Genomic DNA, 23184 nt, shown 5'->3' on the forward strand with positions numbered 1-23184 from the left:
TTTTCAGCTGGGACGGTGGAAGGGGCTACAAGCTCAGTCACACGGCAACCAGCAAAAGTCACGTGCTTGTCTTTTACTGCAGTGCTTCACCTGATGCTGCACTCATTCTGATGTCATTTCTACTTGCTTTGAGGTAAATACTAAACCAGGTGGAGCGTCCAAATCATAAGCATTATCCGAGACTGGGCGACAGGGTTTGTGAGAAGGGAGTTTAGATCTCGCTACAATGTTAAATCTATTAGTACAAAAGGAAAGGACTGCGAAGTTACTTGGCCTAACCTTAGCCAGAAGTGTTTGCGACTTATAAACGTATTCAGAAAACAGTTTATTTCTTGCTCTGCTTCCTTTGAACCAGTTGACAAAAGAAGAAGCCAATTATTAGTACAGAGACGATGACTGCCTAGAACTGTTGCGTCTGGTGGAAATGAGACCGCCAATAGTAACTGTACGACACACAGAGTCTAGAGGTATCTGCCTATGATTTTAGTAACTGTGTTGATACTACTGTAGCTAATTCAACCTATGCCCCTGTCTAACTCATCTGAATTCACTGCTTATAGAATCCTGCCTTCGAATTGGGTTCAGCCTTTTCCTTCAGCCGCCACCTGTCCCGCAGTTAGCACAGCATCCCTTCGTGACTTTTGTGGTTATGTGACATATATGACACTGGATGATCAGACTGGCGACAGCATGGCTTTACAATTGCATGATGGCATTGAAATTGTCAGGGATCTGATATTCACGGTGCTGGGTATATGTATTACTTTCAGTCATACTTACCAGTAACCCACAAATGCCTCAAGAGGTCACAGATCTACTCAGTCTTCTCAGAGAGAGAGAGAGTTACTACAGTCTTTCATGACTGTTACGATCAATACATCTGTGTCGGTGATATTAATTGTGTGCTCCACTTTATGAGCAGGACACACATTTTTCGTCATGCGGATAGTTTTGGATACATCTGTAAGACCTGCTTCCCGTTGTTATTTGGGAGGAAGTGAAATGTGACCACTCTGGATCCACACACGTTATCTGTAACTTTGCCAGCGGGCTTGATCGCCTCTATGTCCTGTATCATCTTGCGCCAGGGTCGTCAGATGCCGAATGATGGCCCACACCATAGCACCTTCATATGCAGTGTCACCCTCCATCCACAACAGGAATGACGCAGCCATTTAATGTAGGAGGTGAATGAGGCACACCTCCAGGATGGAGGGTAAAGTGCGAATGACATATTCGACGATTCTTTTTGATGTTGGCATGATGGATGCAATGTGTAACACTAGCGTTCAGGTGGGTGCTAATACAATATGGAAATGATATCACTGAACATCGACGGCATACCTCGGAATTTTATTACAGGCTGCTTAATGAATCGCATCCCAAGTGCGGCCACCAGATTGAAAGATGAAGCAGCCGAATTCAAGACAAAACATTGTCTCTTACACTGGGAATATTGGAAGCGCTCGTTTTATGGACGCAACGTCAAATCAGAGCAAGAGACGAAATGAGATCTCTGCACTACATAGTGTTCAATGGCTATCGACCCAAACGACAGCTATTCACATACCTCATTCTGCCGGGTGGTCGACGCTTAACGACCCAGACAACCTTGGTGGATGCCTTTGAAACCATTATCGACGACATTTACAGCAAGAGAATATAGAGGATCACGATCATAACGGCGTTTGCCATCAAATGTCGTTCACACAAGGCGCAAAGCAACATCCTCGCTTATAGCGGAGATTTTGCAGGACGGCTTTGAGGACGCGAAACTCAAGGTTCTACATAACATGTCGCACAGGCCACACGGTATGCGGTTCGAAATCTATCAGACTTTCCACACGCTAACTATGTCACATCGGATTTTCAAGTACCAATGTCCTATGATCTCACGTTTGGCGTGTCAACTGCCTTTCGTAATCGACTACTCAGTTTGATACGCAAGGCTTCAAGACGCTGGACTGTTGGAGACTACCATCCGATTACAATGTTAATTTCGGTCTGTGAGATCTTCGCCCAGCATCTGGCAGCGTACATAAAGCGGGACTTGCAACAAATCATTTCGGTGTAGCAAACGACAAGGGAAAGGGAGACCAAAATGCAAGCAGCTAATGGCCAATATAGGATTTTCACAGCCCTCCCCATATCCTGTCACCTTCGAGCGGCAATGATCTCAACTGATGTCGACCACCCTTTGTACGGAATGCACCACAAGTTTCTCACATCATTTCTGGCACAGCCGGCCGTGGTGGCCTAGGCGGCCTAGCGCTTCAGTCAGGAGCCGCGCGACTGCTACGGTCGCAGCTTTTAATCCAGTCTCGGGCATGGATGTGTGTGATGTCCTTAGGTTAACTAGGTTTAAGTAGTTCTAAGTTCTAGGGGACTAGGGGACTGATTACCTCAGATATTAAGTCCCATAGTGCTCAGAGCGATTTGAACAATTTCTGGCGCGAATGGCCGAATGTGCTTCACACTTGACTTCCTTGACACACTTTCACGCCTCTTATGTGGTGCATCGTCCCATGTACTGTTACATGAATGTACTGAGAGCCTTTGGCCTATATGTCATTCGTTTCTTGAAGAATGATTTTGTAACTCATCACTTGGGAATCCATTATATGAGGACTAAATGCAGGCACTCAAGTATTAAATCCACTAGCTATGCTTTCTACAGCGTAGGGAATACCAATGCCGTTTTACTGCTGGCCGACCACTTGATGCGGTAAGCTTGAGGCTTCAATAGATCAAATAATATTGATTGGCGGCGAGAAGAAACATAATTGTAGCCAACACTGTGACTTTGCGTGTTGGATGGGGCCTCCAGGAGGGATGCGTGGTGCCCCTTTCACAGGTGGATTTAATCCGATATTTGGATATTACTTTTACGTGGGTTGTGTGTCACTCACGTACCATGAACTATAGATGACTACGTAGGAGATGCGCACAGAAGTTTGCCAGGAAATACTTTGATGTACAGACCTGGTGCAACTTGATAATTTCCTAAATCTTCACATGGCGACCAAGTTGATACACATGACTCAGGTTGTACCGCTACCGACAACGATAGCTTTCAGACAGCGCTTGCCAATTACCTTACTGCTGTTTCCCTATTTAAAGTCCGGTATGACACCTTCTCACTCACTCACTCGGCTGGGACTTACTAATGTATGAGCGATGGCTGCAGCCTTGTATTTGTGGACAATGGTCAAATTTTCGACCCATTATCATAATTCACTTACTGGATATCTTTTAGAGGAACTGATGCCCTCATCCCTCCTGCCACCTGTTTCGATCACACAAATCACTTCACTCTTTTACACATCTCGGAATTCATACTCAAATATAGATATGTGCGATCCGATTTTACCACCACTCAAGCTCTTAAGCTGAGAGACATTCGTTGCTCATGGCTGACAGTCATACGTCGTAAATTGATTTCGTGTAGAAACCTGGCAACACTGTTCGGTGATGTCTGTATTGCAGTGATATGGCCCTATCTCTGTACACAGATAGAAGCAATCTGCTACCAAGTTGCCAACTGGAAATACATAACGAGACACTGGTTGAACACTATTCTGCTGAAGGACTCTTCGCTGTTCCCACAGTGCCACCTCCCGCACACAGATGAATACCATTTAGAGTGTGGATAAGTATTTGACATATGTATACTGGTGCATAAAATCCTCGTCCGCTACCTTCACGCTGTACTTTGCTCGACTGGCCACCAGCTCCTCCTATGGTCAGAGGATACTTCCTTCCTCGCCATGAAGACTCAGCTCTCACGTGTTTTAAATACATTTGCATTTACTACTTATTCCGAGACGATGGCACGTGATAATTAACTATTGGGAATATCTCCAAGCCAAACTGAGACCACTTGAACTCACTCCACGCTATAAGCCTCTCTTCAGTAACTGTTTGCGTACTTTCTCCATAAAAAACACTCACAGTTGGGGAGCACTGTGGCGGGGATGGCGATTACTGTAGTCGACCTTGATATGAGGAGATGCGACTATCAACATGACACCAATCAACACTCCAGATGGGAAGAGTGCGTGGGATGATGTACAGGATTTGCTTACAAAACTCTTTTGATTTCATTCGACTGTGGCGTCAATGTGAAAGCAATACAAATAAACTATTTCCATATCTTATTTGTTCTTGGATGTTTTGAGATTACCAAATGCAATAAGATGGACGCACGAACTATGTGTGCTTACTTTTCATTTCATGTTAGGTGATTTATGTTATTTAAATTGTTTACAGTGTATACTCTACAACAGAAATAACTATTATTACACATTAGGTCACAGATATTGACGTCGAAGGAACAAAAAGTCCTTGAGGGGACGCTTGAAAGTGAAGAAGTAGGCGGCATCTTAGCTGGGCCTTGGATTTAGACCACTATCCACGATTCCTCACCAGTCTGAAGCTAGTTTCTCTGCTTTCTTAACGCAAAGTAAAAAGTAGTTGGTGACCACTCGCGTGAAGCTGGATATGTGGCTTCAAGTCCCGGTCTGGCAAAAATCTCGTTTGTTTCTAGTAAATATCGTAGTTGTGGTGGTACCGCATTGCAAATTTGTGAATACAGTTTATGATTCGTCAGCAGTGTCTGTTGCTTCACACATACATGTATGTCTGAAGGAATATTCATCGAACATTACAGGCACTATCAGTGCAGACACTCGACTAATGTACTCCCTTTAGAAATCTGAAAAATACTCAGATACCTTAGCACTCCTCGAACAGTTTACTAAATTATTCTCTCTTAATTCTGTAGAAAATACCTGAGACTATTCCGAACAGTGGACGAAAGGAACAAACATTGTGCCCCGACAGTTTTGTATCTCTCTGAAACCTCATCACCAGTGAGCGATACAGAAACGCATCAACACTCTTGTACACCGAATTCAGGCCATTATCAAGTGTAGAGGAGATATCGGACGGCGTTAACGAGACGTCTTCTAGGAGGCAGAAATCCTTTCTATAGTATTCTTATAATTGATATGTTACTATAAATGAAACTTTGTGTAGCCTTTCATTGACACTCGTATCTTCTGCTGATAACAAAAAGTCGATTTGACTAGTTATCCTAAATATTAATGTGCATGAAATACATACTCTCTTGTTGCCATACATTGAGCTTTAGATATTAAAGATGAGCAAATGAAATTTTATGCGATGGTTAGTAGCATTACAATACATTCGCAATTTCAGTTTTCTGAATTTTTAAGGGAATTTATAAATTGCTCTGGACAATAAATTTTAATATATCTGTTATAATTAATTATCCCTTTCCTCCCTATCTTTTAAACCCATCACTACCAAAACTAAACATGTTATGTTTGTACACATAAAAATTATAATACATAACTCATTTTGAATGTCTTTTATAGAAGATGATTTCATAACATTTGATAACCTTTTGCTAGGAATCCACATAGGAATTTTAGGATTCAATAAAAAAATATTTAAGCTAAGAAATACTTGAAAATTAAGGCCTTTGTGTTTGTTTATTGCACTTTGAGAAATGTATGGGCCAAATAATAAGGGATATCCATAAAAAAGTACATAACTGTCACCGAATGTAGTTTCCAGCAAAATGTATTGAAGAGATAAACTTATATTTTCCTCACTCGTCCCTTGTCAAAACATTCCAGAACTGTACTCACGGTCTTCTGTGTCTTCAATACTTGTTTTTTATCTTCTTTCCCAATGACATATATCCTTTGGTAGGCCCTGATACGACATTTCAGCTCGTCTACGACATTTCAGCTCTAGACACATGATGCCTTCCTTGATATGATTCTGCTATTGGTCATTAGAATGAAGCACCCACGAGAAATAATCATGCATTTCTAGATACACTATCCTCCATACAACACTCTCCTCTGCTTCATTTAATGCATTTTATTATTCATTGGTAGCTGTTTGTTGTGGTATTTCATAGTGTCTGCGAAAGGGCGTCACCTGTACTGTCGGTTGTACCACCACACATAAGGGCCATTACGTTCGTTGTAAGATGAAATATTTTAATTCTTTCTTGATATGTCATAATCATAAACCATTTATGGAACAGACTGTCGATCACAAAATTCCCACATCGACTGAGTTACAAAATTTAATCGCTTGCCTACTTTATTGCGAAAGTTGTCTACATACTGAAAGAAGACTTTCGTTGTAACAGGTCTGATGAAAGCCGTTGAGGTTGACTTAAGTAAGAGGCGTATATTTCATTCGTTTTCAGAAACAGCAGCTCTAATTATCTATCAGGACTTTCTTAATCATGTTAGCAACTGGTTATCAGATACCGACAGATTTCATCATTTTATATTCCCTATTTAATCTATTATCACAAGAATTACTATTCTTGTCACACTGTAAGTTGTAAGTATGCTTATCCATACTTTTTGTTTCGAGTACTAATGCTTTTATAGTTGTCACTTTAATACAGTTCTTGTCAAATATCATATCTCAATAACACAGATAATTAATTATTTCCATTTCTCTGTGACTACATGCCGCATGATACAACACTTGCAATACACTACACTTAATAAGTATCTATCTTTTCCAATAACATTAACATCATACCAGAATTAAATCAATGTTTCTAGTGGTTATCATCATTTTCAAAAAACTTTAAAATCTTGCATGGAACAACACTGTCATCATTATCATGAAAAATCCAGAATATTCTGAACAAGTCAGTATAATCGTAACACTTCACAATAAATCTCGATTACTTCAACTAACATTACATTTCAGACAACGACAACACCTAATATGTGACCACTGTAACATAGTGTATTTATATACTGTAAATAAAATTTTCTCTCACAAAGTATTTTATATTCTGGACATCCACAGCTCTTGAGAGGCCATTGTCTGTGCATAATGAGTTGTTCACTTCCGCTGTAACTCTGTCCTGGGAATCAAAAGAACATTTGTCACCCAAATGTTTCGAGGTTTATAGTTTTTAATACTATTCTAGTGATTAAGAATTACTTTACACTGTGAATGTCACTGTTTCTAAAAGGTGTTACATAGGAAACTCTGCCACACATATATCTCTACTTCCTTAATTATGCTTCACACTAGCCTAATTTAAAAGCTGGACATCATTTAATTGCTGTATATATACATATGACAGTGCAACACCTACATCATCCAAATAGTTAGCAGAATTCACTTAGTATGAGGTATATGTTAATTTCGTCTCAAGCAATATGGATGTGAAGGGAATTCATTCTGTCCAGTTCAAAAGCTGCAGACATATTTCATTACATAAGCTCGAATGTAATCAGATTATGAGAAGATTTGGCATTAAAACTCTAAAAAACCTAATTAGGAAGAAAAATTACAGGACACAACCAGTGTGAGGAAAGTGGACAACATGACTGAAAGCCTTGTACTCTCTGGGACACAATATGTTTATGTGGCACTAAATTCTTTAAAAAGGAATGAGTTATGTAAAACACTGTATATAACATTCATCAGTTTGTTTTACACATTATGTACAAAGTAAACTGTGCTCACACACCCTTATTTTCAATATATACTGAGAAACTAAGCAAAGATCTGTATATACCAGTAAAGAATCAGCACCCTATATTGCGGAAAGCGTTATAAGTATTTCTAATTTCTGAAGCCTGTCTAATATTACAAATAAGACTAACTTAATAGCCCAAACTTTACTAGGCTGGAAACCATTGGTACATGCTGATAACATATTGCTATAGATTGACAATACAAATGCCTCATTGGAGACAAAATCCTGAGAAATAGACTCCGCTTTCACTCATTACTACTCAATGTCACAGGGAAAACTTAAAATTAACATTACCAATTAACACTTAGAAAAGCCACAGGTACATTTATATAAATTAGTATCATGAAATAACCAGACAAGGTGCTTTTTCTTCCATATACTTCTTCTCGACTAGTCCAAATATGAGATCTACTGCTATCCCTCCTCCTGTCCGTTCATAACCAGTTGCACTTTCAATCCCGAAACCACAATAGCCTTAAGAATTTACACTCTCCCACCATAATACGAAAATTTTTTATTGCCTAGCTTTCAGGCATTTTTAAGCAAATATTGTTGCTCAGTTCCACCACTTCACCAGATTTACATAGAATTCTATTGACAAGACCCGTATGTGTACAATTATCTTTTGGAATATATTGTATTTGCTTCACCATAACATACAAAATTATATGTCTTTAAACAATGATCTCAACACTATCCTTATAGCTTATTTGCTACACATGTTTCACGTATGTGCTCTTAAAAACTAAGCGAGACTGTATTTTGTAATACGCTAAATGTCATTATTTCGTATGTATTATTTCTTTATTTCACAAGAAATATAGATAGAGTATGATCATTCTGTCTAAAGAACATGGCCCCAGTTCATCATGGGGAGTTAGGTTCATGATGGGTATCTTCAAGGCATAAGCTTTATCCAGCTGATCTGTGAAGGGAGGGGAATTAGCCATAACTGTTAGACTAAGTACTAATTCTAACACTTGCTTGTGGGTATGTGGTATGCAGACCTATGCTGTCCGCTTTTCAGAATTTCCGCCTGTCAGATTCATTTACTTTCAGCTTCCAGATACATTTTCAGTTTCTGACAGAAGCTCTGGGCAATCGTAAATTCACTCAATTACATTAGATGTGTATGAAAAAATAATTTAGTTGTCAGTTCTGATGTCTTAAGAGCACTAAAAGTCATTCATCAAACCATTGAGGTGTAAGAGATGAAAGACGCTTTTCAAATATGTCAGCATGTGGATGTGGAGATATCATTCCGCTTAGCACTAGAATATATGGAAATTTATGGAAAATTAGCTGCTGTTGTTTTTGTTGTTGTGGTCTTCAGTCCTGAGACTGGTTTGATGCAGCTCTCCATGCTACTCTATCCTGTGCAAGCTTCTTCATCTCCCAGTACCTATTGCAACCTACATCCTTCTGAATCTGCTTAGTGTATTCATCTCTTGGTCTCCCTCTACAATTTTTACCCTCCACTCTGCCCTCCAATACTAAATTGGTCATCCCTCGATGTCTCAGAACATGTCCTACCAACTGATCCCTTCGTCAAGTCAAGTTGTGCCACAAACTCCTCCCCAATTCTATTCAATATCTCCTCATTAGTTATGTGATCAAACCATCTAATCTTCAGCATTCTTCTGTAGCACCACATTTCGAAAGCTTCTATTCTTTTCTTGTCTAAACTACTTATCGTCCACGTTTGACTTCCATACATGGCTACACTCCATACAAATACTTTCAGAAACGACTTCCTGACACTTAAATCAATACTCAATGTTAACCAATTTCTCTTCTTAAGATACGCTTTCCTTGCCATTGTCAGTCTACATTTTATATCCTCTCTACTTCGACCATCATCAGTTATTTTGCTCCCCAAATAGCAAAACAGTGTCATTTCCTAATCTAATTCCCTGAGCATCACCCGACTTAATTCGACTACATTCCATTATTCTCGTTTTGCTTTTGTTGATGTTCATCTTATACCCTCCTTTCAAGACACTGTCCATTCCGTTCGACTGCTCTTCCAAGTCCTTTGCTGTCTCTGACAGAATTACAATGTCATCGGCGAACCTCAAAGTTTTTATTTCTTGTCCATGGATTTTAATACCTACTCCGAACTTTTCTTTTGTTTCCTTTATTGCTTGCTCAATATACAGATTGAATAATATCGGGGAGAGGCTACAACCCTGTCTCACTCCCTTCCCAACCACTGCTTCCTTTTCATACCCCTCGACTCTTATAACTGCCATCTGCTTTCTGTACAAATAGTAAATAGCCTTTCGCTCTCTGTATTTTACCCCTACCACCTTCAGATTTTGAAAGAGAGTCTTCCAATCAACATTGTCAAAAGCTTTCTCTAAGTCTACAAATGCTAGAAACGTAGGTTTGCCTTTCCTTAATCTTTCTTCTAAGATAAGTCGTAGGGTCAGTATTGCCTCACGTTTTCCAACATTTCTACGGAATCCAAACTGATCTTCCCCGAGGTCGGCTTCTATCAGTTTTTCCATTTGTCTGTAAAGAATTCGCGTTAGTATTTTGCAGCTGTGACTTATTAAACTGATAGTTCGGTAATTTTCACATCTGTCAACACCTGTTTTCTTTGGGATTGGAATTATTATATTCTCTTTGAAGTCTGAGGGTATTTCGCCCGTCTCATACATCTTGCTCACCAGATGGTAGAGTTTTGTCAGAACCGGCTCTCCCAAGGTTGTCAGTAGTTCTAATGGAATGTTGTCTACTCCGGGGGCCTTGTTTCGACTAAGGTCTTTCAGTGCTCTGTCAAACTCTTCACGCAATATCATATCTCCCATGTCATCTTCATCTACATCCTCTTCCATAATATTGTCCTCAAGTACATCGCCCTTGCATAGACCCTCTATATACTCCTTCCACCTCTCTGCTTTCCCTTCTTTGCTTAGAACTGGGTTTCCATCAAAGCTCTTGATATTCATACAAGTGGTTCTCCTTTCTCCAAAGGACTTTTTAATTTTCCTGTAGGCAGTATTTATCTTACCCCTAGTGAGATAAGCCTCTACATCCTTACATTTGTCCTCTAGCCATCTCTGCTTAGGCATTTTGCACGTCCTGTCGATCTCATTTTTGAGACGTTTGTATTCCTTTTTGCCTGCTTCATTTACTGCATTTTATATCTTCTCCTTTTATCAATTGTGTTCAATATTTCTTCTGTTACCCAAGGGTTTCTACTAGCCCTCGTCGTTTTACCTATTTGATCTTCTGCTGCCTTCACTATTTCGTCCCTCAAAGCTACCCATTCTTCTTCTACTGCATTTCTTTCCCCGATTCCTGTCAATTGTTCCCTTATGCTCTCCCTTAAACTCTGTAAAATCTCTGGTTCTTTCAGCTTATCCAGGTCCCATCTCCTTAAATTCCCACCTTTTTGCAGCTTCTTCAGTTTTAATCTACAGTTCATAATCAATAGATTGTGGTCAGAGTCCACATCTGCCTCTGGAAATGTCTTACAATTTAAAACCGGGTTCCTAAATCTCTGTCTTACCATTATATAATCTATCTGATACCTTTTAGTATCTCCAGGATTCTTCTATGTGTACAACCTTCTTTCATGATTCTTAAACCAAGTATTAGCTATGCATAAGTTACGCTCTGCGCAAAATTCTACCAGGCGGCTTCCTTTTTCATTTCTTAGCCCCAATCCATATTCACCTACTATGTTTCCTTCTCTCCCTTTTCCTACTGACGAAATCCAGTCACCCTTGACTATTAAATTTTCGTCTCCCTTTACTACCTTAACAATTTCTTTTATCTCATCATACATTTCATCAATTTCTTCGTCATCTGCAGAGCTAGTTGGCATATAAACTTGTACTACTGTAGTAGGCGTGGGCTTCGTCTCTATATTGGCCACAATAATGCGTTCACTATGCTGTTTGTAGTAGTTTATCGGTACACCAATTTTTTTATTCATTATTAAACCTACTCCTGCATTACCCCTATTTGATTTTGTATTTATAAACCTGTATTCACCTGACCAGAAGTCTTGTTCCTCCTGCCACCGAACTTCACTAATTCCCACTATATCTAACTTTATCCTATCCATTTCCCTTTTTAAATTTTCTAACCTACCTGCCCGATTAAGGGATCTGACATTCCACGCTCCGATCCGTAGAACGCCAGTTTTCTTTCTCCTGATAACAACGTCCTCTTGATAAGTCCCCTCCCGGAGATCCGAATGGGAGACAATTTTCCCACCGGAATATTTTATCCAAGAGGACGCCATCATCATTTAATCATACAGTAAAGCTGCATGCCCTCGAGAAAAATTACGGCTGTAGTTTCCCCTTGCTTTCAGCCGTTCGCAGTACCAGAACAGCAAGGCCATTTTGGTTAGTGTTACAAGGCCTGATCAGTCAATCATCCAGACTGTTGCCCCTGCAACTACTGAAAAAGCTGCTGCCCCTCTTCAGGAACCACATGTTTGTCTGGCCTCTCAATAGATACCCCTCCGTTGTGGTTGCACCTATGGTACGGCTATCTGTGTTGTTGAGGCACACAAGCCTCCCCACCAACGGCAAGGTCCATGGTTCATGGAGGGGGGAAAATTAGCTAGCTGGAAAAAAGAGAAGCATGTGTCAAAAGACTTTCTTTCTAGTTTGAACATGAAAGAGGTTTAATTATAAAAAAAATTCGTTTTTCCATTATTATGTAAATGTATACCCTGTTATTACATTTATATGTGACATGTGGTTGTCATCGTATTGCATAATTTTATGTTGCTGTTGGAACAACTTGTGTTACTAGCTGTCGATACCCACAGGCAGTGAGATGTTGAACTGTGAATGACTCTATGAAAGCTAAGTATCTTGTGTGGTGGATAGTGTACTTTGAAGCATGCACATGAGTATAGTATATTAAACTGGGATGGTGGAAGATGTTCTTCTGTTTGCCTTAAGGCGAATGTTAGAAAATAGAGCACTATAAGGAAGTACCCACCTAGTCTAGTAAAAAAAATTGGTATGCATACATCTCATAGTTTGATCAAAGTAACTTGTGTTTAACACCGGAATTGGCTACTTTCCTGTGTTAAAAATATGTTGCGATTTGTTGTTATTTAGAGTGATTATAAGAGTCAAATAGCATTTACGGTCAGTATTCTTACAAAATATAGCTTATTTTTGTCTAATTAAAGTTTAAAAATCGTTAAACATCATGATTTGGTCACGTGATCGAAAACGCTCTCTTACTGGCTGACACCCTGGTGACGTCACAGGCTAGGAGTAAGACGAAGCTATACGAGTGATACAAATGTGTTTGGCTTTTATACGCTTTCCCTAAAGATAATTTAGGTATTTAGGAATGGAAAACGCAAATAACAAGTTTTAAGAAAAAATAGATAGGAATTTTTTTAATGCTGATAGTGGAACCCTTACCAAAATTTATGCGTTTATGCTCTACTCTTTTAGTGCGCCGATATGTGGAAGGAAGGATATTCTCACCCCTGCTGCCTGCAACATCATTAAACACATTCAAAACTACGTAATTGAAGTACTTTTTCAAATGCGTCTTAAGATTTTATCTAGACTGTCGACTATCAGTTATGAAATACGACCCAAAGCTGAATAATTATTAACGAAACTTAGTGCTGATATCTCATATGGAAGGTACTCAGCAGAGGGACGACGACAAGCGAATCGTTTAAAGGTTAATAATTCTTGAAGGTTTTTCACGAAATATGAAAATGGATCAGCTAGAATTCATTCTGGCAGTTGTTCCGATGGTGGGCCTTATTGTGTATATCTTCACATTAATCGTAGTCTGAGAAACAGAGAACTGAGGATAAATGCATTTACTTTGATAACAAACAATTATCATTCTTGAAAGCATTGCTGGTATTGAAGATACTACCTTACTCCCACAGTACAACGAGTTGCAGGTTTCGTATGAGGTGAGATGAGATTCGTTTGATATTACAACATGCAGGTAACACAAACGTAAGTGCTGTTCTGCTTGTGAGTTTAAACTAACGTCAGTGCCTGAAGCAGACTTAACTACATCTTATGTAAGATGATGCATTTTCGAAACCTTAAACAATGTGGAGCCGAGATGGACAGTGTGAAGATAAAAAAGGAAACTTTGTGGATATCGAACATGACGTCTGTGTACAGCTATAGCTAATGTAAGTGCATCTAAAAGCTAATGAAAATACAATAACACAGCGTTTCTTATCGGTGCGGCGAAATTTTGTAATTGCGATTTGGTTTTCGTATGACAGTACGTCGAGTTGTCATGTAAATTAGTTAAAATCTTGTTCCAAGCTAGATTCGAACCAGTGACTAATAGACGTCATCTTCTTTATTTGACAGTTAACCGAACTACCAACGAAGCTACCAGTGATGCGCAAATAAGTGTCTATAGCACTGATGTTTACTAAGTGGTTAATTTCATCGACTGACGTTATCCTTCCTTGTGACAGTGCGACAGCGTATCTCGGTGATAAATTAATGTTGACATCAGAGTGCAAGACATTTTGAATTAATTAATGAAACTTGGGTATCGAGGTACAGTGCAACGTACTTTCACGCACCTTCTCACTCTCTGAGAAACACAAAAAAAAAGTTTTTCAAGAGGTTTATGGATGTGTTTGTACAGTATGTACTAGATACCATTTGTATTCTATTTCCCGAGACATAAATTCGAAAAGAAGACATCACTGTGACACAGTTTTGACAGCAGGAGCTGCGAGTTATTCAGTGACGTCACAAGTATCACCTAACTCGAATGGAGCGTTCTCGTGTGCTTTCAAATTATTCGAACTTCATTTCCGTCATATGAAAGAATACTGAAATTGAAGAAGGAAAAAAGCATGTTACGACCATAAAATGACATAATTAACCACTTTACACGTTTTCCAGGAAACAGTCTAACACCCTGCCTAAGCAGACATTTTGGGAGTAACTAATTCAGAGTAACTGTGTTACCAACATGCTCTCTAATAACTCTGAAACTAATGGCTGACTAAACACACAAATGCAAGTTAAATAGTCGCATATGCAGACACCTGTTACTAATCTTTTGATTTGCTTTCCCCACAACATGTTCTATGTTTTCTTTCCGACTTAAACAGTCCGTAATTGTAATTCCTATTTATGAATTTAATTTACGGCTTTTAGATTACACTGTTTCAGCGTGTAACCGACGTTAAACCGAATCCTTGAGGAACTCATATAGATGACCTCCCCCTTTTCATCGTTTAGGGTCAATTCCATACCCTTCAGACATATTTTCTAAAAAGATTTGCAACTTTTGTTACTCTCCTGATGGGTTTACTAGTTGATAAAAGACAGCATCATCTCGCAAACAATGTAATATCGTTGCTCAGATTCTCTCCTAAATCCTTTATGTAGGTGAGGAACGGTACAGGGCCTATAAAACTACGGTGGGGAATGCCAGAAACCACTTCTAGTTTACTCGATATTTTTCCGTCAGTTACCACTAACTAGGACCTTTTTGGTAGGAAATCACTAATCCAGTTACATAATTGAGATGATAGTCTATAAGCACGCGATTTCACTAAAAGCCATTTATGTGGTATAGTGTCAAGCACCTTTTGGAAATCTAGAAATACGGAATCACTTCAAAGTCCCAAGTCAATAGCACTCAACATTTCGCGGTTGTGAAGAGCTAGTTGTATTTCAGTAGAACAATGCGTTCTGAATCCTAATTGGCTATGTGTCAATATACCGTTCTCTTCGATACAAAACACAATTTTCGAACACAATATATGTTCCAGAGTCCTGGTGCATGTAGACGTTAATCAGATGAGCCTGTATTTACTGAATTACTCCTACAACCGTTCTTGAATATTGGTGTGACCTGTGCAGTTCTCCAGACTTTTGGTACGAATCGTTCGTCCTGGGAGCGTTTGAATTTTATGGTTAGATACGGAACTATTGATTACTCTAAAAGGATCCTAACTGGTACACAGTCTGGACGAGAAGTAGTGCTTGCTTGACTACTCCCACAATATCTACTTGTAAGTTACTCATGTTAGCAGCTACTCTTGCTTAGAATTCTGAAATATTTACTTCGTCTTCTTTGTTGAAGGAATTTCCAAGGATTGTATTTAGTAACTGTGATTTTGGCAGTACTGCTGTCGATATTATTTCCACTGCTGACGCGCAGAGAAGGCATAGACTGTGTCTTATACAGCTAGCATACTTTACGTACGACCATAATCTGTTTTGCATTTTCAGCGGGTTTCGAGATAAAGTTCAGTTGCGGTAATTTTCATAAGCATCTCACAGCCACATTCGCATTAAATTTAGAGTTTCTGTAAACAACGCCTTTCTTGGTGATTTTGCGTTTGTTTAAAATTGGCGTGCTTTTCTTTTCGTTCCTGCAACATTGCTATGATCCATTTTGTGTACCACGAGGAATCAGCTCCGTCGTCCTTAATGTGTTATAAGTCTCTCAATTGCTATCAATACTATTTCTTTGAATTCAAGTCACAACTCTTCTAACTTAGATTGTTAGTTTGGAAGGAATGCAGATTGTCTGTCAAGAAGCGTCAAGTGAATTTTTATCTGATTTTTTGAGTAGGTGTGCTTTTCATATATTTTTGTACGATTTCGGGGTTACAGCATTCAACCTCGTTACGACAACGCTTTGTTCAGCAATCCGAAGTTTAAATGCTCGTTATTAGCTAAGGATTATTTGCTGTTGAGGGGTCAGGTGTGTTTTAACAAACGTTGGCTATTAACGTTGGATCATGAACTATCTGATCGAAATAATTGCTAGAGGATGCGTTTAGCACAATTTCGGATGACGTTTATGCGCACTACTTGATTTAAACACGTTTTTTTGCCAATATATCGAGGGCGAATTAAAGCTACCGCCAACAATAATGGTAGAAAGATGATGGTGAGTAGTCAAAAGACTTCATCGAAAGCTAACTTATAACTGGAAAGTACAAAGGACACACACTTTTTATCCCCAGAATACCACAGATTTCTATAGAACTGCCATTCCAGTTCGAAAGACCGTAATTTACAATTAAATTAAACAACAGTTTTACAATTAACAAAAGCAAGAACAGTTTTTATACGTGTTGTAACAGCTTGTGTTACTACCTGCTGGTCTGTCCAATCTGTGGGAAACTAAATTGTGAACTTGAATATGAATCTGTACCACCTGCTGTAATTGTTAACGTACTTGGTACGCCCAAGAACACGCTGTTCTAAATTCAGCTGGGATCGTGGAAGTGACTATGAGCTCAGTGACTCAGCATTCTGCAAAACTCATTTCCTCACCTTTCAATCCAAGATTTCTTTGACGCTGCAATGTTTATGGTGAAATTTCCACTGTTTTAAAGCAAATGCCTGGCCATTGAAGACCTTCAGTAAGAACTCAACTAGTATGGTAAAGACAGGCTATAGTTGGTGGGGCTCTATGTCCTTGAGTTAAATCAGTACAAGGTAGTCACACATCCCGATCAAAACCAGAATTCAAGAAAAGTTTATGGGAGTCACTAATGAGGAGTTATCGTGTACTCAACAAATTCCCGAGAACTAGAGAAACTTGTAGAAAATTCTACAAGAAACACCTACTAATATGTTCTTAATGTAACATGACAGAGATTCACATCATGAACATCATATATGCACACTGTACTCGGGCTTTGTCCCGTTATACATACTCGTTCGTGACCGGACGGCGATCTACGAATAACAATATTACAGCACGGCAACATGTGTCTAGACTATATACTGCGAATATGGTCGGTGCGAAGAGAAGCTGGCAAACAGATTGTGGTGCTGCACTCTGAAGTTTTGTTACTTCTGAAAGTCTGCACAGTGTTAAGTTTCCGACCTCAAAGTAAGGATAGTGTCAACTGCAAGTAAAATAAATGTGAAGGACTTGGAAAAGAAGCATCGTCTTTTCTCCACAAAAATATCCATTCTTCCTTCATCCTAACAATTGAAACACAGTTGCTTTAGCAGCACTGAGATTCCTATAGAAAAAAAAACCGATTTGAATTTTTACATGGTTGTAATAATTGCCACAATAGTTGGCAGATAATCTAATCATCTCAGTCTGATCTCAGCTGCATTAACATCCCGTCATTTTGTAAATAATATGTCGGGAATCTATGTTGCCGTTCCTTTTCGCTCTAAAATTTTAATCAGCTGTAAATTACATTTAAGACTTTTAGTGCTTCCAAACAAAAGTAATGACATGATAATAAAATCACCACTCTCTAACTATACCCTGCAAATAAATGTGAAGTGTAAGGCTGTGGGTACACCCTATTGTGCCAGTCAGACCTCTTCCCTTTCCATTAACACGTGGCGCGCAAGAAGAAATTTTAAATCTTTGTTTGTGCACTGTGACTAATCCAGCCGTGTTTTCACAATCCCTATTAGAGGGATACACAGTGGCTTCTAGTAAATTCTTAGAGCCATCACTTAAAGCCAGTTTCTGTAAATATAGATATGTGGTTTCAGTTCTGTACGACAACTTATACAGAACAGATACCACATATCTACGTATATACGAGCGAGGACGACTCAAGTTACTTGTCAGTCTGAATGTGCCATATCTTACGAACACCTATGGGGTTAATGGAAGGGGACGCTACTTGCGGGTTAGAAGTTGAGAATTTGAGTCAGACAGGAAAAGTGCCCGGATGGCAGAGACGGTTAAGCCAACCATTCTACTGGAAGGGAGTACCCGGGTTCGAGTCCCAGTCAAGCACAAATTTCAACGTCCACCATTGATTTATTTCAATGCCTGTGGACGGCTGAAGATCTCATCTCTCTTAATAATCTACTTCTTGTAAGTAGCGAGTCAGTAGTTAAAAAAGTCTCTCTAACCTACAATGATGTGAACTGATTTTTAGTTATTCAGTGTTTCGTCCTCTCTTAACAGCGTGTCTCCATTGACCGTTAATGACTGAGATAATGTAGTGGTATCTACATCATTCATAACTCGGATGAATTTCGCAACAATCGGAGTCTTCACATAAAACGGGGAGCTGCCAAACAACGCACCTTCATACAGTTCTGCGTCTTTTGGAAACACCTCATCATTTTTTAATTTTTAATTGTTATTTTCTTTATGACAATTTGAATGGTTGTCGAGCGTTGAGTGTTGTTATTCTATTTGTTTGCCCATACGTTAGTTTACATAAATTATTCTCACATATCAAAATGAACTTCCTACTGTTTTCAGTGCAGGAAACACAACAGTTTTTCAAATGTTCTATGATTATCTTTACCTCTTTTTGCTGTGACTTTGCTCATACCCGCTGTTAATATATAAAGCTACAATTCTCTTATTATGCTTCTCTACCGTGCAAAACTTCACTGACGAAGAAAGGAATAAAGTGAGGATTGATGGCAAGAGAAATGGAAGTCCAGTGCCACACCATCAGTTTTTTCTCGTTCAGTTCCCAAGGCTAAAGAAAGGAAACTTATTCTATGCTGTCAGCATCCCACTTAAGAAAGTGAATGCAGTAATCTTTCAGGAGAGACTGCTGCAGAAACCCAGCAGCAGTCTGATGAAGATATTATGTCTGATAATGTGCTTGCTAGTTTTCCATGTTATGGCCTGCGATACCTCTACTCTGCGGGCACTGGATCAAAATAATATTCAATGATGTGAAGAACAGATGTGTTATGTGACACTTGCAACAAATGATTTTTTATGCTTGATGATTTGGAACATTTTATTGTGTGAAAGAATGTATCAACATACACAGCAAAATATATAATGATCTGGACTCCGTTTACGAACGCCTAACTTGTATTCAGTTTTACATGTTTACATGTTACAGAAGTGTAAACGTCACTGCTAAAGAGACAAATAGAGATATTGTATGCTATCTGACTTACATGCTTTTATTGCCTGCATTCATTCTGAATGGTCTTAACAGGTCTGAGATAGTGCGAATGTTAAGAGGGTTATCTGTTACCTAATCATCCCACACTCAGGAACCAATACACTGTTCCTTGAAATACTTCCTCACACATGTGCTGCGTACAGTTGCAAAAAAAAAAAGAAAAAGAAAAAAATGGTTCAAATGGCTCTGAGCCCTATGGGACTTAACTTTTAAGGCAGGATTCGAACCTGGGACCGTAGCGGACTCGGGGTTCCAGACTCTAGCGCTTAGAATCGCTTGGTCGCCCTGGCCGGCTGTATAGTTGCACATTTAGATATTAATGTCTGATTATGTTCTGTTATTCCTCTACTTTCTACCTCTGACTAAAAACATTTTAGTTGGGTGTAAAGTGTTATTTATGTGTAACACGACATTACATAGCCTTAAATCAATAAGGACAAAGAATGATGCTCATTCGGCATCTTTACTGCTTTCTCAAATTTCCAAACAACAGGAAGTGAGTGACATGGAACTAGACGTATTGAAATAAATTAAACACACATAATAAGAGGTACTTTATTAGCACATGTTTCTCGCATTTGTAGTTGGATGCCTCTGCTGTACTGACTGTAAATAAATGCCCACTTGTTGAAAAATGGTATAAAACAACCATTGTTAACAGGCGAAATGTGATTCCAAGCTTTCAATAAAAATTAAAGTTAGTACAAAGTCTTTACCAACCCAGATATCAAAGGCGCTGAAACCCCAGCTTCTGCAACGAGAATTGAGCCAGACCCAGATTAACGACGAGAGCTGGTGAAATGGCCATCCTGGGTGTTGCTTTCGGGCGATTTTACATATCTATCTAGGTGAATTCTGGGCTAGAAAACATTCCCGCTTCATTCCCCTGCTGCGCAAACACTTTGAAAGAGTAATATTTATAGAATACAATGTCTACGCTAGACACAGCTTAATGGAGTACACAGATGTCTTCCCAGGATGAGTAATGCGGTCAGTAATTACATCCTGCCTCCAAATGTCATAGAAATGTCAACTCTGTTGCTAATTAGAAATAAGCAACATGAAAAGCTTAGTACGCTATTTCTTCAGTCAAATCTGCACTTATTGATTATCGTAATGTTTCACTGTGACGGTGCACAGGTTCCAATTCTAACTAGATCAGACACATCATGAGATTATGACGACGTTAATCTCAGAGTCATTCCGTCCAAAATACGTTCACTACAGTAGTTTAAAGCCTGGAAAGTCAGACTGAACCAAAGTATGCTGACTGTGTATTATTACACAGAGTTACAGCAGTCAGGAAAAATATGTTGTTGTTGTGGCAGTCTTTAGTCTAAAAACTGAAGTGATGCACCTCACCATGTTACTTTAATCTGTGCAATTATCATCAACTGCAAATAATCACTGTTACCTACATTAATCTGAATCTTCTGTTGCATTCCCCATACACCTCTTCATTACCAAATTTATGATTCCTTCAGGCTCAAGACGTATCGTAACAACCGATTGCGTCTTTTACTGATGCCTCATGGTAAATCTCTTTTTACCCCAATTCAGTTCTTTGCCCCATCGGTGGTTATTAGGACCATCCATGCCACCTTAAGCATTCACCTGTAGCACCATATTTCAAGTTTGTGTTCTCTCAAGTTTCAAGTTTGAACTGCTTTACGTCTGTCTTTCACCTCTGCTTGAAGCTAAAATGCAGACGAATAGTTTAAAAAGTGAGTTCCTAACACTGAAGCCAATATTACAGGTTAACAAATTTATATTTCTAAGATACGCTTTTCGTGTTGTAGTTTCGATTTTCCCTATTTTGACCTTAATCATTTAGTTTGATGCCCAAACACTATAACACATCCATTTACTTTAGTGTTTCATTTGCTATTGTGATTGCTTCAGTCGCGCATAATTTAATACGACTGCAGCCCAACACACTTCATTTAAATTTTTTCATCTTACAACCTCTTTCCAAACATGTTCCTTCCATAAATGCTATTCTAGGTACATGGCGCTCTCTGATACGATTAAAACGTCATTTGCGAAACTGCAAATTTTTATTTCTTCTCGGTGAACTTAAATTCCTTCTACAAATCTCTTCTAGGTTTCCTTTAGTGCCTACTCATTATGGTTCAAATGGCTCTGAGCACTATGGGACTCAACATCTGTGGTCATCAGTCCCCTAGAACTTAGAACTACTTAAACCTAACTAACCTAAGGACATCACGTACATCCATGCCCGAGGCAGGATTCGAACCTGCGACCGTAGTAGTCACGCGGTTCCGGACTGAGCTCCTAGAACCGCTAGACCACCGCGGCCGGCCCTACTCATTATGCAGCATGAATAATATAAGGGGGATGACTGCTGTATTGCCTTATTTTAATTCAACTTCTTCTTCCATTTCGAGTCCTTTGACTGTTGACTTGATTCTGTACAGCCCGTAGAAATCTTTTCTCTCATAGCGTTTTATCCAAACCTGTCTCCGTTGTATTCACGCTCCTGGATCGTTGCATTACTCTTCTAGCCATACGTGCTTAGACATTTTACACCTTGTATCAAACTGATTTTTTCGAGGTGTTTGTTTCTCTCTGCCTAGTTCATTTGGTCCATTTTTATATTCTCACCTGTCCTCAGTCAGATTAAATATATCGTACTGTTCACATGGATTTATACTGGGCTTCGTTTTTTTGCCTATTTGATTATGTGCTGTCTTCAATACATCGTCCCGCAAAGATACTCATTCGTTTTCTATTGTATTCTTTACTCCTGTATCACTTAATCGTTTATCAGTGCTCCCTCTGGACGTTCCAGTAACCTCTGTTTCTTTCGACGTATCCACCTCCAATCTCTTTAAGATCCCGTATTTCTACAATTTCTTAAGTTTTAATCCGCAGTTCATAAGCAATAAACTATGGTCCACATGTCCAGCGGGTTACAGAAATGTTCTAAAACTAAAAATCTCTATTCGAAAAATCTTTCTCACCATTACGTTATCTGTTCGAAGCCTTCCTCTTCCTCTACGTCCATGCCACTGTCACATGCTTCTTTCATGACACTGTTACACACATTACGTACTATCGTAGGACAAGTTAAATAGCAAGAACAAAGAACATAAAAATCACTACTTCTTTCTGAGCATATCAACCCTAGATCACTAAAACCTCCTAAAATTTACGATAGCAGTTGGTACCTACTAGTGGTTCCGCGAGCATTTGAGCAATGCAGTTATCGGCGTAGGGTGTAAAATAGGACACATAGTAGTTGTTTTGTGTGTGACATATCACTGAACACCTTTTAATTAACTAGTGCATAAACTACAAATTACGAATTTCTTCGAATAAATTATGGATTAGTAAGATTTACGATGGTTTGGTAACAATGTCACGTTGTCCCTTACCCCCTTTAATATTTTGGGATTAAGTTCTGTTGTTACGTCCAAGCCGTACAATATCCACGGCAATTGCGATATGGAAACAGGACTCATTCCGAATAAAAGAGCCATATATCTCAAATATTACTCACAAACAAGAGCACCAATGTCGAATCAATCTAAGATGTCATGTTACCTCGTAGGGTAACAACATCTCCGTATAAATCAGAAACAGAATTATATATGAAGCTGTAGCTCAACTTATTTCTATACAATATGGTTTTTAATGTGTATGTGTGCGCGCGACATATTAGTCACGTTGTCTTAGGCTGACTAGATTACGACTTCTATGCTCACTGTAATTGGATAATCACATTAAG

The sequence above is a fragment of the Schistocerca serialis genome, chromosome 9 (genome assembly GCF_023864345.2).
Source record: "Schistocerca serialis cubense isolate TAMUIC-IGC-003099 chromosome 9, iqSchSeri2.2, whole genome shotgun sequence".
Classification (NCBI taxonomy): Eukaryota; Metazoa; Arthropoda; class Insecta; order Orthoptera; family Acrididae; genus Schistocerca; species Schistocerca serialis.